A 17398-nucleotide genomic window follows, 5' to 3' on the forward strand; every position below is an offset into this window, starting at 1 on the left:
ATTTTTTTTAGTGCAACTAACCTAGCACATTATTCAGTAGTTACAAAGCTACAATATCTTGCTAGCCACTTCAAAAAGTGCCACCAGCTTTGGAATTTAGGAGATGCTGAAAGAATAATATTAAGTATTCCTACAAGTCTAAAAAGGAAAGGAGTTCCCATAGTTAATTTTTATATCATCTATAATAATTAAAATAATTGGAAAAAAGAGATAGTAAATACAGCCTAATTATATGTTTTAGAATTAGATAATGTTAGAATATTTTTATGGTCACACAATTTAAAATATTTTTAAAATATTAACATGGGTGAGAAGGGAAATAATCTATGGTTCATTGCCAATATTCCATTATGTCTCAAGCCTTCTTAGCCAAAAACCTGCAGTAATAGATTATTTTTAAAAGATATTTATTACCTTCTATTATAATCATGCATGATAGTATATAAAATAATTTGCTTCACAAAATGTGATGTTTAATGCACTATCTCTTTGAAATTTACTAATAAATATTTGGAATATATATATTTACATATATATAAACAGGAAAATACATTTACAGAATTTTCACATTAATAACTCTTTTGTGTGTAAGTATTTTATCTTAGATATTAAATTCCAGTAAAATTTCCTCCACATAATTTTTCAATGCTTTATGACATAATAATATTAGTTACTATTCATTTAATACCATTTCCCAAATGTTTTGTTAATAATTTAGTATCTATAATCCTTCAAGCAATACTAGAAAATATCAGAAAGTCATAGTAATTTGCCTAAGCATGTAATTTCTTTTCTTTTCTTTTTAAGATTTTATTTATTTATTTGAGAAGGAGAGAGCACGAGTCAAGGGCAGAGGCAGAGGCAGAGGGAGAGGGAGAGGAAGAAGCAGACTCCCACTGAGCAGGGAGACCAATGCGGGGCTTGATCCCAGCACCCTGAAGGCAGATGATTAACCAACTGAGCCACCCAGACGCCCCAAGCATGTAATTTCTAAAACCAGAATTCAAACTCTAGTCTGGATTGCTTCACATCCATGCCTTTACTCTGATCTATACTGCCTTATAGTTTTCTCTTCATTAGACTAAAAACCACCAAAATCACCACAATACAAGTTGTGTGATAAAATTAGAACATATTTGTCTGCTTTGGACAAAGTTAAGTTCTTGACTCAAGTTTATTTCATCTATTGGGGCATAATTTTTATCAAGAAAAATACTTTAAAATAAGATTTTGCAATTTCTTTTAACTTCAAGAAATAATTCAAGAAAAGAATTGGGCTATTTAAGAAAAGAATTGGACTATTTACATGCACACATCGAATATAACCTTTTTTTTCTTTTTATGACTCTCATTCATTCAACTCATATCCTTGGATTGTGTTGCATAACAGTTTTGTTGCTTTATCTAGTGTAGTCTCAGTCTTGTATCAATATAGTCACTTTTGCTTTCTTTTAATTCATTTGTGTATCCTTTTTTTTTTTTTTGCTTTTAACAATCGTATCTTTATATTTAAAAAAGATTGCTTGAAAGGAGTGTATAGTTAGGTGTTGCTTTTTTATTCAATCTGACACTCTCCCTTTTAAATGGGACACTTAGTCCTTTTAAATTTAATGCCATTATTTAAATGGGTGTATTTATATTTTCCATCTTTCTATTAGTTTTATATTTTTCTCCATCTGTTCATTTATTTTTCCTATTTTTATGCATTTTTTATTAAATGGGGATATTTTTATAATTTCATTTTACTTTCAAGATTGGCTTAATAAACCTAATTTTTTGTTGTATTATTTTTAGTGGTTGGTTTAGGATTTATAAAAATTTATCTTAGCCTAGTCAACTTAGAGTAAAAGTTAGTACTTCAGATGTAGTGCATGAACCTTTAAGTGTTTTCCTATATCTACCAGACTTTACACTATTGTCGTATAATTTATTTCTTTATATTTTGTGAGCACATACTTTTCATTTGTTTGCTTTAAATCTTTAAAGATATTTGTAGAATTAAAAAAAATCTATACTTACTCACATATTTACTACTGGTGATGTTCTTCATTTTTTTGTGTGTAAATCCAGATTTCCATATGATGTAATTTTCTTTCTACCTGAATGATATAATTTAATATTCACTTATAAATGCAGGTCCTGCAAGTGGTAAATTCTTTCAGGTTTTGAGTATCTGGAAAATCCTTTATTTCACTTTTTTTTTACAGAGGGATTTTTCATAAAAGTTTTATTGAAATATAATATATATATGATAAAGTTTACCCTTTGAAGTATAGAATTAACTAATATTTAGGATATTCAGAATTGTGTAAGCATCACAACTAATTTTAGAATATTTTCATTACTGCAAAAAGAAGCCGCATGCTTCTTCAGATCTGATACTCTTCTCATCCCAACCCATGACAAACACTAATCTACTTTCTGTCTCTATAGACTTATTAAGGATACACTGTATAAATGATATCATATGTGGTCTTTTGTGATTAGCTTCTTTCAATTGGCATAATGTTTCCAAGCTTCATCCATGTTATAGTATATATCAATATTTCACACCTTCTTATTGCAAATAATATTCTGTTATATGGATGTGCTAAATTTTATTTGTCCATTCATCTACTGATGAACATTTGGGTTATTTCCTAATTTTGTCTACTATGAATAATGCTGCTATGAATATTTATATACAAGTTTTTCTGTGGACATATAGATTCTCCCTGCTTTTGTTTATCTGGGATGTCTAATTTCTCCTTCATATTTGCTTTTTTTAAGTTTTTATTTTAATTCCAGTTAGTTAACATAGAGTATTATATTAGCTTTGGGTATGCAGTGTAGTGATTGGACACTTCCATACATCGCCCGGTGCTCATCACAAGTGCACCCCTTAATCCCTATCACCTATTTCACCCATTCCCCCACCCACCGTCCCTCTGGTAACCATCAGTTTGTTCTCTAGAGTTAAGAGTCTGTTTCTTGGGACACCTGGGTGGCTCAGTTGGTTAAGCGGCTGCCTTCCTCTCAGGTCATAATCCTGGAGTCCCAGGATCGAGTCCTGCATCGGGCTCCCTGCTCAGCAGGGAGTCTGTTTCTCCCTCTGACCCTTCCCCCTCTCATGCTCTCTCTCTCTTATTCTCTCAAATAAATAAATAAAATATTTTTTAAGAAGTCTGTTTCTTAATTTCTCTCTTTTCCCTTTGCTCATTTGTTTTCTTAAATTCAACATATGAGTCAAATCATATATTTGTTTTTCTCTGACTGACTTATACTGCTTAGAGTTATACTCTCTAGCTCCTTCCATGTCGTTGCAAATGACGAGCTTTCATTCTTTTTTGTGGCTGAACAATATCCCATATATATATACACATAGATACCCACATCCTCCTTATACATTTATTAATTGATGGACACTTGGGCTGCTTCCATAATTTGACTATTCTAAACAATGCTCATATAAAGGTCGGGGTCTGTGTATACTGTTGAATTAGTGTTTTTGTATTCTTTGGATAAATACTCAGTAGTGCAATTGTTGGATCATAGGATATATCTATTTTTAGCTTTTTGAGGAACCTCCATACTCTTTTACACAGTGGCTGCACCAGTTTGCATTCCCACCAACAGTGCAAGAGGGTTCCTTTTTCTACACATCCTTGACAACACTTGTGTTTTCTTGTGTTTTTGATTTTAGGTGTGAGGTGATATTTCATTGTAGTTTTGATTTGCATTATTTCCCTGATGATGAACGATGTTGAACATTGTTTCATGCGTCTGTTGGCCAACTGGATGTCTTCCTTGGATAAATGTCTGGTCATGTCTTCTGTGCAATTTTAAAATTGGATTATTTATTTTTGGGGGTTTGAGTTTTGTAAGTTCTTTATATAATTTGGATATTAACCCTTTGTGGGATATGTTGTTTGCAGATATCTTCTCTCATTCAGGAGGTTACCATTTAGTTTTGTTGATTGTTCCCTTCACTGTGCAGAAGCTTTTTATTTTGATTTAGTCACAATAGTTTATTTTTGCCATTGTTTCCCTTACCTCAAGATACATGTCTAGAAAAAAGTTGCTATAGCAGATGTCAAAGAGGTTACTGTCTGTGTTCTCTTCTAGAATTTTTATGATTTCAAGTTTCACATTTAGGTTTTTAATCCATTTTGAATTTATTTTTGTGTATGGTGTTAAGAAAGTGGTCCAGTTTCATTCTTTTGCATGTTGCTGTGCAGTTTTCCCAACACCATTTGTTGAAGAAATTGTCTTTCTTGCTTTGCTAAAGATTAAGTGACCATATAGTTGTTGGTTTATTTCTGAGTTTTTTATTCTTTTCCATTGATCTATGTGTCTGTTTTTGTGCTAGTTTTACACTGTTTTGATCACTACAGCTTTGTAATATAACTTGAGGTCTGGAATTGTGATGCCTCCAGCTTTGCTTTTCTTTTTCAAGATTGTCTCAGCTAGGGGTGCCTGGGTGGCTCAGTCATTAGGCGTCTGCCTTCAGCTCTGGTCATGGTCTCAGGATCCTGGGATCGAGCCCCACATTGGGCTCCCCACTGCAAGGGAAGCCTGTTCTCCCTCTCCCACTCCTCCTGCTTGTGTTCCCTCTATCGCTGTGTGTCTCCCTGTCAAATAAATAAATAAGACCTGTTAAAAAAAAAAAAAAAAGATTGTCTCAGCTATTCTCTTGTGGTTCCATACAAATTTTGGGATTGCTTATTCTAGCTCTGTGAAGAATGCTGTTGGTATTTTGATAAGGACTGTAGTAAGTCTGTAGATCGTTTTGGGTGGTATAGATATTTTAACAGTATTTGCTTTTCCATTCCATAAGTATGGGATGCCTATCCATTTCTTTGTGTCATCATCAATTTCTTTCATCAGTGTTTATAGTTTTTAGTGCACAGGTCTTTCACCTCTTTGGTTAGGTTAGGTATTTTGTTGTTTTTGGTGCAATTGTAAATGAGATCAATCCCTTAATTTCTCTTTCTACTGCTTCATTATTGGATAAAAATATAACAGATTTCTGTACATTGATTTTTGTATCCTGCAACTTTACTGAAATCCTTTATCAGTTCTAGCAGTTTTTTGGTGGAGTCTTTCGGATTTTCTCTATATGGTATCATGTCATCTGCAAATAGTAAAAGTTTGACTTTTTCCTTGACAATTTGGATGTCTTTTATTTCTTTTTATCTGATTTCTGTGGCTAGAACTTCTAGTATTATGGTGAAAAAAAGTAGTGAGACTGGGCACCCTTGTCTTGTTCCTGACCCCAGTGAGGTTGATGTTAGCTGTGAATTTTTCATATATGGCCTTTGTTATGTTGAGGTATATTCCCTCTAAACCTACTTTATTGAGGGTTTTTATCATGAATGGATGTTGTACTTTGTCAAATGCTTTTTAAATGTATATTGAAATGATCATATGGTTCTTATAATTTATCTTATTCATGTGATACATCACGTTGAGTGATGTGCAAATATTGAAGCATGCTTGCATCACAGGAATAAATCTCACTTGATCATGGTGAATGATTTTTTTTAACCTACTAGTGGACTCAGTTTGCCAGTATTTTGTTGAGGATTTTTTGCATCCATGTTCATCAGTGATACTGGCTTATAGTTCTCCTTTTTAATGATGTCTTTATTTGGTTTTGGTGTCAGTGTAATGCTGATCTCATACAATGAATTTAAAAGTTTTCCTTCCTTTTCTATTTTTTGGAATAGTTTGAGAAGAATATATTAGGTATTAACTCTTCTCTAAACATTTGGTAGAATTTGCCTGTGAAGCCATCTGGTCCTAGACTTTTTTTTGTTGGGAGTTTTTTGATTACTGATTCAATTTCTTTGCTGGTTATCGGTCAGTTAAATTTTCTATTTCTTCCAATTTCAGTTTTGGTAGTTTATGTTTCTAGGAATTTATCCATTTCTGCTAAGCTATTCAATTTGTTGGCATACAGTTTTTTATAATGTTCTGTTATAATTGTATTTCTGTGGTGTTGGTTGTTACTTCTCTCTCATTTGTAATTTTACTTTTTTGAGTCCATTCTCTTTTTTTCTTGATAATTCTGGCTAGAGGTTTATCAGTTTTATTGTTTTTTTCAAAGAATCAGCTCCTGTTTTCATTGATGTATTCTACTGTTTTTTCTTTCTTTTTTTTTTTTTTTTAGTTTGTATATAATTTATTTCTGCTCTAGTCTTTATTATTTCCTTCCTTCTGTTGGTTTCAGTTTCTTTTGTTGTTATTTTTCTTGCTCCTTTAAGGGCAAGGTTATGTTGTTTGAGATTTTTCTTGCTTCTTGAGTTAGGCCTGTATTGCTATAAACTTCTCTCTTAGAACTGCCTTTGCTGCATCCCAAAGGTTTTGGATCATTGTGTTTTCATTTTCATTTGTTTTTGTTTAATTTTTTATTTCTTCTCTAATTTCCTTGTTGACTCATTCATTGTTTTACTAGCGTGTTATGTAACCTCCATATATTTGTGGTCTTTCAAATTTTTCCTTGTGGTTGAATTCTAGTTTCATAGTGTTGTGGCCAGAAAAAATGCATGATATGTGTTTGATCTTTGTGAATTTGTTGAGGCTTGTTTTGTGGCCTAAATGTGTGACCTATTCTGGAGAATGTTCCATATGCACTTGAAAAGAATGTGTATTCTGCTGTTTTGGGATGGAATGTTCTGAATCTGTTAAATCCATCTGGTCCAGTGTGACATTCAAAGCCATTGTTCCCTTGTTGATTTTTCTGTTTGGGTGATTTATCCATTGATGTAAGGGGGTGATAAAGTCCCCTACTATTATTGTATTGTAATCAATTAGTTCCTTTATGTTTGTTATTAACTGTTTTATGTATTTGGGTGCTCCCATGTTGGGTGTGTAAATATTTACAATTGTTATATCTTCTTATTGGATTATCCCCTTTATTATTTTATAGTTTTCTTTGTCTCTTTTACAGTGTGTTTTAAAGTCTATTTTGTCTGATATAAGTATTGCTACTCTGGCTTTCTTTTGATATCCCTTTGCATGATAGCTGGTTCTCCATCCCTTCACTTTCAATCTGCAGGTGTCTTTAGGTCTAAAATGAGTCTCTTTTTGGCAACATATAGATGGGTCTTTTTTTTTAAATCCATTCTGTCACACTGTGTCTTTTTTTATTTCATCCTATGTCTTTTGATTGGAGTTTTTAGTCCATTTACACTCAAATTAATTATTGATAGATATGTATTTATTGTCATTTTATTGTTTTGTGGTTATTTCTGAAGATTTTCTCTGATCTTTTCTCATCTTTCTCTCTTTCATGGTTTGCTGATTTTCTTTAGTGATATATTTGGATTTCTTTCTCTTTCTTCTTTGCATGTTTTACTGGTTTTTAATATATGGTTACCATTAGGTTAGTATATAACCTCTTCCACATATAGCAGTCTATATTAAGTGATGGTTATTTAAGTTTGAACCCATTCTTTTCTCCTCTCCACCCCATGTTTAGGTATATGTTGTTATATTTTGCATCCTCTTATTTTGTGAGCTCCTTGGCTGATTTTTTTAACAGAAATATCCTTTTTTATTGCTTTTGTATTTCCTACCTTTATACCCAAAGATTCCCCTTAATGTTTCATGCAGAGCTGGTTTAGTGGTCATGAACTCCATTAGTTTTGTTCACCCGGGAAACTTTTTATCTCTACTCCTATTCTAAATGATAGCCTTGCTTAATAGAGTATTCTTGGCTGCAGATTTTTCCCATTCAGCCCTTCAAATATATCATGCCACTCTCTTCTTGCTTGCCAAGTTTCTGTTGAGAAATCTCCTGCTAGCCTAATGGATTTTCCCTTGAAAGTTACTGTCTTCTTTTGTCTTGCTGCTTTTAAATTTTTTTCTTTATCACTATATTTTGCCAATTTAAATACAACATGTCTTGGTGTGGATGTGCTTTTGTTGAGTTTTATGGGAGTTCTTTCTGCCCCCTGGGGCTGGATATCTGTCCTTCTCCCCAATTAGGAAAGTTTTCAGCTATAATTTCTTCAAATAAATTTTCTGCCCCCTTTTCTCTCTTCTTCTGGGACTCTTATAATATAATGATATTATGTTTGATGGAGTCACTGAGTTCCCTAAGTCTGTTCTCATTTTGCATAATTCTTTTTTCTCTCTTTTGTTCAACTTTATTAATTTCTATTACTCTGTCTTCTAGGTCACTAATTTGTTCCTCTGATTCTTCCATCCTGCTGTTCATTGTATCAAGTGTGTTTCTCATTTCATTTATTGAGCCTTTATCTCTGCTATGTTATTCCTTATTTCCATGTTAAGGGTCTCACTCATGTTGTCCACTCTTTTCTCAAGTCCAGTTAGTATCCTCATGATCGTTATTTTAAATTCTCTATCAGGCATGGTACTTATATCTGTTTCACTTAGATCTCTGGACATGGCCTTGTCTTGTTCTTTCATTTGGGATAAATTTCTCTGCTTTCTCATTTTGGGTAAGTCTCTGTGCCTGTTATCTGTGTTGGGAAAGTCAGCTATGTCTCCTGGTTTTGAGGGTAATGGCCTTATGAAGAAAGGGTCCTGTAATGCTGAGCCATTTGGTGTTCCTTGTTCCCCAGGGTCTAGTTCCAAGAGTATCACCAGTGTGTGCTTTGTGTACTCTGCTATTCTGTTCTGATTGTTCTAGCCTTCAGGCCAGTTATCTGCAGAAGCTCTCTTTGCCTGTTGCAGGTAGTGTTTGGCCCCTGGCCTGAATGTAGCACATTTTAACTAGTTGAGCTCTGGTCTGTTTGTGAAATGAGACTTGTTGCCACTACCACCAGAACCAAGGCCTCGCAAAACTATCAGGTCAGGACATGTGTTGGCAGGTGTTTGGGCCAATCTTCTGGACGATGGGTCTGCTGTGCTGGGACTGAGGCAAGCATGACTGGGAGAGGCAGTTCTACCAGATTGCAGTGTGTCAGTGCTTGGTGTAACAAGTTAGATAGTGAGTGTGAGACTGGGCTGGTTCCTGCAGGTGGCTCTGTGTTTATGCAGAGGAGTGGGGGAGGTAAATGATGCCAGTCAGCTCCTTTGTTCCTGGTGAGATGTTGCTGTTAATGCTGCCTCTCAGGGGCAAGCTCCCAGAAGAGTGAATAATCTCCCTCCCTCTCATGCCCCAGGTGCTCTTCAGATCCTCTTCCCACACTGTCTGCACCTGGGTTGTTTGCCTGCCTTCTCACCAGGAGCAAGCACAGAGCCTTCTGGGCTCTATCCTAGCCAAACCCACTGACCTTTAAAACTCTAGGCTTTAAGCTCCACTGGTTGTAGGAATTCACAAAATTCAGCCACTCTCCTTTTCCAAGCCAACTGCTATGAGCATTTATTTTCCCCTTGTGCTCCCTTTGTACTAGTCTGTTTCTGAGACTACAGCTCCCTCTCACCACAGTGGCCACAGTCTGTTTCTCCCCTAAACCATGTCTCAGCACTTCCTACCTTCTTCAGTGTGGCCTCGTCTCTGCCTTTAGTTGTAGAGTTTTTTTTTCCAGTCTTCAGGTCAATTTCTGGGATATTTAGGATGATTTAATAGTTATCTAGTTGTATTCATGGAACAAGGGGAGCCTAGGGTTCTCCTACTCTACTGCCATCTTCCAACTTCCCTTTCTCCTTCATATTTGAATGATAATTTTGCTGAAGTAAAATGTAAGTTAAAATTCTCTGATGATGAAATTGTGGGGGAGAGCTCTAAACCCACTTTGTTACCTCACTAGAGCTGCTAGGTTGCTTGTATTCACTGTTACCATGATTGCAAGGCTGCTGGTTTTCAAGGTTTCATACAGCTGAAGAGAGAGGGATGAGGGTAAAACTCACTGTTCTTATCAAGATTGATCTAATTTTGTTGAACACGTGCTTCTCAGATTGTTGCAAGCCTGATGTTAACTTTCAGATTTCTGTAAAAGCTGATTTTTACAATTTTTACCAATGTTTTCATTGTTTTTATGGGGGATAGGAATTATTTCCATCACTGTGTGAGCTCTGAGGTTTGTTCTAATTCATGGTGTTGGTTCTTTCCAAGACCTAGTGTGGTTTTTTTTTTAAGTGGATGAGTTGGTCAGAAAATAGGAGAGACTCAAGGGAATCTTCTGCAGAACTCCAGAGAGCACTCTCTGTATAGACCTCTTATCTCCAATACTCTTATTAGAAAACCCTTGCTCCTTTCACTTCTTAGATCCCTACCTTAATCTCCTCATCTTAGGGACAGTCCTCAACTTGTCTTCATTTCCTTTTCACTGCAGTAGGGTGTGGATACACTCTTAATGTAGTAGGCTATAGGCACTATAGGCACTCATTACCTCTTTTATTTCTCCTTGTTCAGAGATCACTGTCCTATACAGCATACTGTCCCAATATCTGAAAATCATTATTTCAAATATTTATCCAGACTTTTATTTATCTCAGGTATGAGGATAAATCCAGTTTGTTACACCATCTTGGCTAGAAACAAACACCTCTTCCCTACAGTTCCATATTTACCTAGTTTCTTTTCTTTTAAAACTATTTTTGAATATCTACTATGTATCTAATAGTTTATTTCATATAGAAAATTACTGGGTACTATAGAAAATTATATTTTTAATTATTGCTTCAACAAATATATACCATTTTTCCAAATTTAGGTTTATTTTTAAATATTGATCAGAAGATTCATACTTTTTTTTGTAATTAGGTTGCAAACTAGTGGTAAAAATCAGAGAAGTATAAAAGCATATTTCTTTAGGTTGCTTCTGCTAGCAGGGACAGAGTAGGTCCATCCTATAAAGACACTATTTTATTTTCACTTTCACTGACTGGTAGGATTTTTACAGATGAAAAATGTGAAGATTTTTGACAGAAGAAAAGGAAGCTGTGTAAAAAAAAAAAAAAAAGAAAGAAAAGATTGTAAACTGGAAGGGGAGGTGTGAAAAATGACCTGTTGTCATGGTTGTACAGAATACATAAAGGGAAATATAAAAAAGCAAGTCTTTAGAAAGGACTAAAATAATATGGGAAGATATATATGCCACTTGGGTGTTGAGACTACCTTTGTTAACAGTGAGGACCATGGAAAGAGGGAGGCAATTAGAATTAAATTTAATTGCAAGTACTTTATCCTACTTATGTAATATGGTGTATGCTCATGATAGAAAGAACAACAAATATAATGAAATTAAAATTTCTTGAGGGTATCACTCTGGAGTTACTATGGTCGCACTGGCATTATTAATAAATAAAAGAATCAGGAGATGGAAGAAAGTTTAAAACGGAAAAATCGAGTTTTGTTACAATGAAAATAATACATATAGACATAAAGATAATATGTAGCTATTAAAAAGATTAAGTTAGGTTGTTAAAATAATTGTGTGAGTGCTAAACATATCTGGACAATAATAAAAAAAAAAACTATTAAACAACTGGCCAACATTGAGGCAGATTGCAGGGGAAAAAATGACTAATACTAACTCATTTTCAGAGTTTGTTTGGACCTCAGATTTATTACCAGATGCTAACCAACTAAGCCAACCTATTTCAGTCCACAAGGAGAAACAGGTGCTCAAAATAAAGATATTATTAAATACTTTAAAATTTGGTCCAATAGTATAGTTATTTAATTAATGAATTTTGTATTGTTAATGGCTAAAATTGTTATTTCTTGCTGGGTTCTCTTTTCCCCAGTGACATGTCCCCAATAGTTGAGCACAAGTTACATGTTTTTAAGGAGTAAATTTATGCAGGTGACCTAGCAGTGAAAGACTTATGTCCCTCTGCTAGTCTTCTAAACATCTAGTCCCTTGCCTGAATGGTTTGTTATATCAAAATATTGATAGATGTGTATATGCCTATGTTTACTTTTCTCTCCCTGGGCTTTTGTATGTCCAAAGGTTGTGACAAACATGTTGAGAGAAAGGTGTTTTCATTGAACTTCAGGGAGAAAAAACAAGTCTTGTCAACTCTAATAAAAGTCAGTTCACATGAACAGCATTCAGCATACAGAAATAAATGAGTTGCATGTTCTGTGTAAAATCTCATTTTTTAAAGAAGATTTTTATTGTTTTTTCCAATAAGATTAAAACTGAAAGATTTCTATTGTTTTTTTCAATAAGATCAAAACTGAAATGACACATTTTCTGGTCATCAAACTATAACTCATATGAACTAAACTTTTGAAATGTCCACACAAATAGTAAAATTCACTCTTCCCCATTCTTGTTCTTATTGTTACAAAGTTTATAATTCAATGATTGCTTATGTTTGTAGATCTTTAATTATATTTATATTGTTTTTACTTTTAACAAAAGTTCCATTCAAAGGAATATTCTAGTAAATTATAAATTTTTCTAATTCAGAATCATTCATTTTTCAAAGGATAGATATCAACAATCCCAAGTATAAAGGAAAGGAAGCAATTTGTTTCAAGTACAGCAGAGGTTCCTCAGACTAGACTTAAAAATTATAAATCAGGCACTGAAATTTCCCAAGCTGGTAGTAACAAACACTGGCACTATACCCTAAATGATTCAAATCATTACTCTAATTCTCTATGAATACTAGTTTCAGATCTAAATCATTACTATCTAAGGCATTTTATGCATATCTTTATTTGTGAAGTAAGTAAGAACTATGAGCTCAACACAACTAACCAGAATTTTGTAGACATTTTACAACTTCCTTATTAGACACTGGCTTAAAGAGTCCAGCTCAATAAAATATTTCAGAAGTATTTTGTATTTCTAGAATTGTGCAAGAATCTGTCTCAATTGTGGGTTTCATCATTCACTAAATTTTTTATGTTTATTAATTCTCTAGCTGTGTTTCTATCTAACCAGGTTAAGCCTCATCTGTTCCACTTTTGACTACAGTGTTTTGCATAAATTAAAAAAAGAAATGCTAAGGTTATATAAATTCAGGAAAATGCCAAAATAATTCCTCCAATATTTCACAGACCCATGGATTTGATAATGTGACTTGGGATTCTCTCGTTTTTCATTTCTCAAAATTGCACAATATCTCAAAGGATTAATGTTGTTTAAAACATGTTTTGGTGAATGATGCTCCCTCTCTGTTTAAAATAAGTCAACTTTATTTCTTCCAAATCGTAATGTGAGTTTATTGAACACTGCTCCAACACTCAAAATTTTCAAGCTAATTTCCTCTTAATGAGATGTTAAGTTGGGCTTCACAGTAAAACATGGCAGAAGATAAATGATTGAGCTTTGGTACTATTAGCTCTTTTCATCATCTCAAGCAAAGGTGCAAGGTGAGACTAGAGTTTTCAGTGATGTCTGTTAAATATTAGATTTAGTAAAAAGGAATTAGTTGTGAGGTACACTGCATTAGCCTTTTATAAATACCTTGTCTGTTGATACAAATTGAATAATTTTAAGGTGGTTAAGCAGGGATAATTTTAGACTCCTTTTTTAAAACTTTTTTTTATTACTCCTTTTTTACTTTAATTCCATCTTAGAGGCTGCTTATTACAACAGCATTATTTTAGGTATGCTGTAGAAGATGTGATATTACAGAGTGGCCTGTCAACCCATCGGAATTATTTCTGTCAGGATGCAGAACCAGGAAATTATTGCCTGGCTTCTAACGTTCTGGTCTATATTTTACATTATGGGAACTGTAAATATTTTATGTAATAATGCTTCTTCCTATTGTCTATTAGGAAGCTTAAAGTTTAATTTGAGTTGACTTTTAACATTGCAGAGGATGTTATAGTGTACATTTTGTGTACTAAAATCAGCTTGATTTCTATTCATTATTGTACTCCTATCCATTTGACCCAATCTCCTTAACTATCTTTTTATGTTGTATTTCTTTTTTTTCTTCTTTTTCAAAGATTTTATTTATTTATTTGAGAGAGAGAGAAGGTGAGTGAGAGAGAGAGAAGAAGAAGGAGGGGCAGAGGGAGAGGGAGAAGCAGACTCCCCACTGAGCAGGGAGCCTGACGTAGGATCATGACCTGAGCTGAAGGCAGAATGCTCAACCAATTGAGCCACCCAGGTGCCCCTTATTTTGTATTTCTATATGCCTTTCACTTTGTGTCTGAACTATGGGTGAGGGTTATAAAGTAAATTAAAGAAAAGCATTCCTTACTAGGTTTCAAATTTATTTCTTGTTTTGAATGATACTTAAGTTTGTCTTTGTCAGACTAAATATCTATAATTTTGTTAGCTCACTCTATATGTTCTGTTTGATATATATATATATATATATATCTAAGTCTATGTGATACCTATTGAATCTATGATATAGAGGTTTTTTTGTTCTACTGAAAATTACATAAAAGATTTTATTGGCTAATCTCCTTTTAAGGTGCTTCTAGTTACAATATTCATAGGGTCTCTGAAATATTATTAAAACATTGAAAAGTTTTTTAAGTACATACTTTAAAAAGACGATGCTTTTTGACAGCTGTGAAATAACAATGTAATTGCATAATAACTGTGAAACATGACTTTTTCTTGCTTGTAGAAAGTGGATATTTTGCCAATCCTGACATGTATACAACAGCTTCAGGGCATCCCATATTTCCTGATTAATTAATTCTACTATCCACCTTGTCAGATTCATTGCCACCTTACCCAAAAGTTGAGATAAGCAGATTAAATATATAAAATATGAGTGGGTAGTTTGAAAAATACAAGGGTACTTTCTTTTGTAATTATATGTTGGGATACACTATATATAGAAAAATTTATGTTGAGTAGTTTTAAAATCAGCCATTTTGATAATTATTTTTTTCTTTTTACATCAACAATTATAGACAGCAGAGATTGCATATGACTTGGTATGATCATCCTCAAATATTAATTAAAAATCTTTCAGCTATCCCCAAGTAACTCTTTTAATTTAGATATATTACTATGGAAGCTGAAATTATTAACTTATTTATCATTTACAGGGAAAAAGATTATGTAATTAATCCTTTTAGAGAAAAATGAACTTTAGATACAAATCATGAAGTAATGTCTGGTCATGTTATCATGAAAGACATGCAAATGCATTGATTCATATTTTTCTTTTTTTTTTTTAATATTTTATTTATTCACTTGAGACACAGAGATACAGAGAGAGAGAGAGCATGAGCAGCGGGAGAGGCAGAGGGAAAGGGAGAAGCAGGCTCCCCGCTGAGCCAGAAGCCCGATGTGGGGCTTGATCCCGGGACTCTGGGATCATGACCTGAGCCAAAGGCAGATGCTTAACCATCTGAGCCACCCAGGTGCCCTTGATTCATATTTTTCTGATTCATTTGATAAGCACCTTAGGTTGGAAAAGAGAACACTAGCTATGGAAGGTTTTGTAGTTACATAAGAGTTTTTCAGAATTATAGCAAGCACAATAAGAGATAGTGATTTTTGTGAGCAGAATTTTTTATAATTAAGCTTTTGTTCTTTAAAAAATGGCTTGATGTGATGGTCACCAGAGATGAGGCAACTGGAGGGCGGGGGGGGTGGGTGAAATGGATGAAGGGAATTAAGAGTACACTTATCACAATGAGCACTGAGTAATGTATAGAATTGTTGGATCACTATATTGTATGCCTGAAACTGATATATAACACTGTATGTTAACTATACTGGAATTCGTTGTTTTGTTTTTTTTTTTTAAAAAAGCAGAAAAAAGGCTTGAGAGGAGAGAGAGAAAGAGATAGACACAAATATGGCACATCTACCGTTTTGATTTACCCTTTGTCTTCTTTAGAACATAAGAATAAGTGCTCATTCTTGACCTCAAATCTATGGGATAAGGTAAATATATAGTAGGCATCTATGGAAAATGAAGAATAGAAGAGAGTACGCAGCCAACTAGGAGAAATGATAGTTAAGCCAAGGATTTAAGGATGTGTGTGATTTAACCAGGTTGTGGAAGATGGAAGTAAATGGGAATACTTTATTCATGGAGAATAGCATAACTAAAGGAATGCAAATCTGAAGTAGAATAATACATTCAAGTAACCATAAGCTCTTCATTAGTACTATAGAATAAAATGTGTGATGTGAAGTAGTGGACGATGAGGCTGGTTGGAGGACTGGATAGAGGTTCTAGAATAAGATGTTGAGTTTGAATATACCCTGAGGCCAAAAGTCGCTATAACTTAGATATCCTCCAAGTTGCCAAACTCTTTACAGCAAATAAGGGCATTTTTTTTTCCTGACAACTTCCTACATAAATCCAAAGTTTCAAATTAGTTTCTTAGAATGTAATTAAAACATTAAAAATATCTGTCTATCTATCTATCTATCAATCATCATCTATCTACATATCAAACTATCATAATATGATGTAAAGCATTTAAAATATTGCCTGTTGGGATGCCTGGTTGGGTCAGTCGGTTAAGCATCTGCCTTGGGCTCAGGTCATGATACCAGGGTCCTGGGATTGAACTCTGCATCAGGCTCCCTGCTCAGCGGGGAGCCTGCTTCTCCCTCTCCCTCTGCCACTCCCTCTGCTTGTGCTCTCTCTCTCAAATAAATAAATAAAATCTTAAAAAAATATTGCCTCTTGTCCCTGAACAATTAATATTGTTGTTAACAAAAAAAAAAAATGCATGCAAAATAGTACAATTTACACATTGATACTGTAAGGTAAAATCTATACTTCAAATAAGAACTATAAATAAAATACAATAATAAATAATTTATTATGAGAAGATTCAGAAAAAACTTTCTATATTGAGTCATTATTAAATGAGGTTGATAGTGAAGAAAGTTGAGATGGGAGGAGGCAAGGGTTGTTGAAGCAGTCAGTGGATGAATTGTTGAGGGTGACAGGCAGAGGAGTTAGGTGAGGAAGGGGAAACTTCGGGTAAACTGTCAGATCCAGCAGAACTGACATAATTTTCATATCATTCTGTTATTGCTATGGAGAGTCCAGAACAGCAAGCTTCAGGCTGCTCCTTGCCCATGAGTGAGCACAACAAGGATACTTGCCAAAGTCAGCCATTTCTGACCCATGTATGATGCCTCCAATGGGAAATCTGTGCTCTTTGTCTCTCCATCAGCTGCCCAAGACTTTCTCATAGTCTGAGGCTCTTTCTAAACAGTCTTCATTCCTTCATCACAGATGTCAGAATTGCATTGTGGTCTGAAGGCAATACCGACCTACTTCTGATCCCTCACTCCTTTATCTTCATAAGTATTTCTCTCAATAAATCTGTTGCCCTTTTACTTCTGCCTTGGTGTCTGCTTCTAGAGAATCTGAACCATCACAGTAAGAGACATAAAACAGTATTCAAAAGAGGACTTTTCCTCTAGCCTGTACATTTAGGGATAATATTTAGCATTACACTTGCATGGCTCATACATTCCTTGAAAGTGTATGGCACCTGTGGTTCTACAGTGTGCCTCTTAAAGTTGTGATCATCTCCATTTCTTCAAATAAGGATTATATCCTTCTCAACAAGTATAGCTATTAATTTCTCTGC

Source organism: Neomonachus schauinslandi, chromosome 5 (assembly GCF_002201575.2).
Source record: "Neomonachus schauinslandi chromosome 5, ASM220157v2, whole genome shotgun sequence".
Lineage (NCBI taxonomy): Eukaryota > Metazoa > Chordata > Mammalia > Carnivora > Phocidae > Neomonachus > Neomonachus schauinslandi.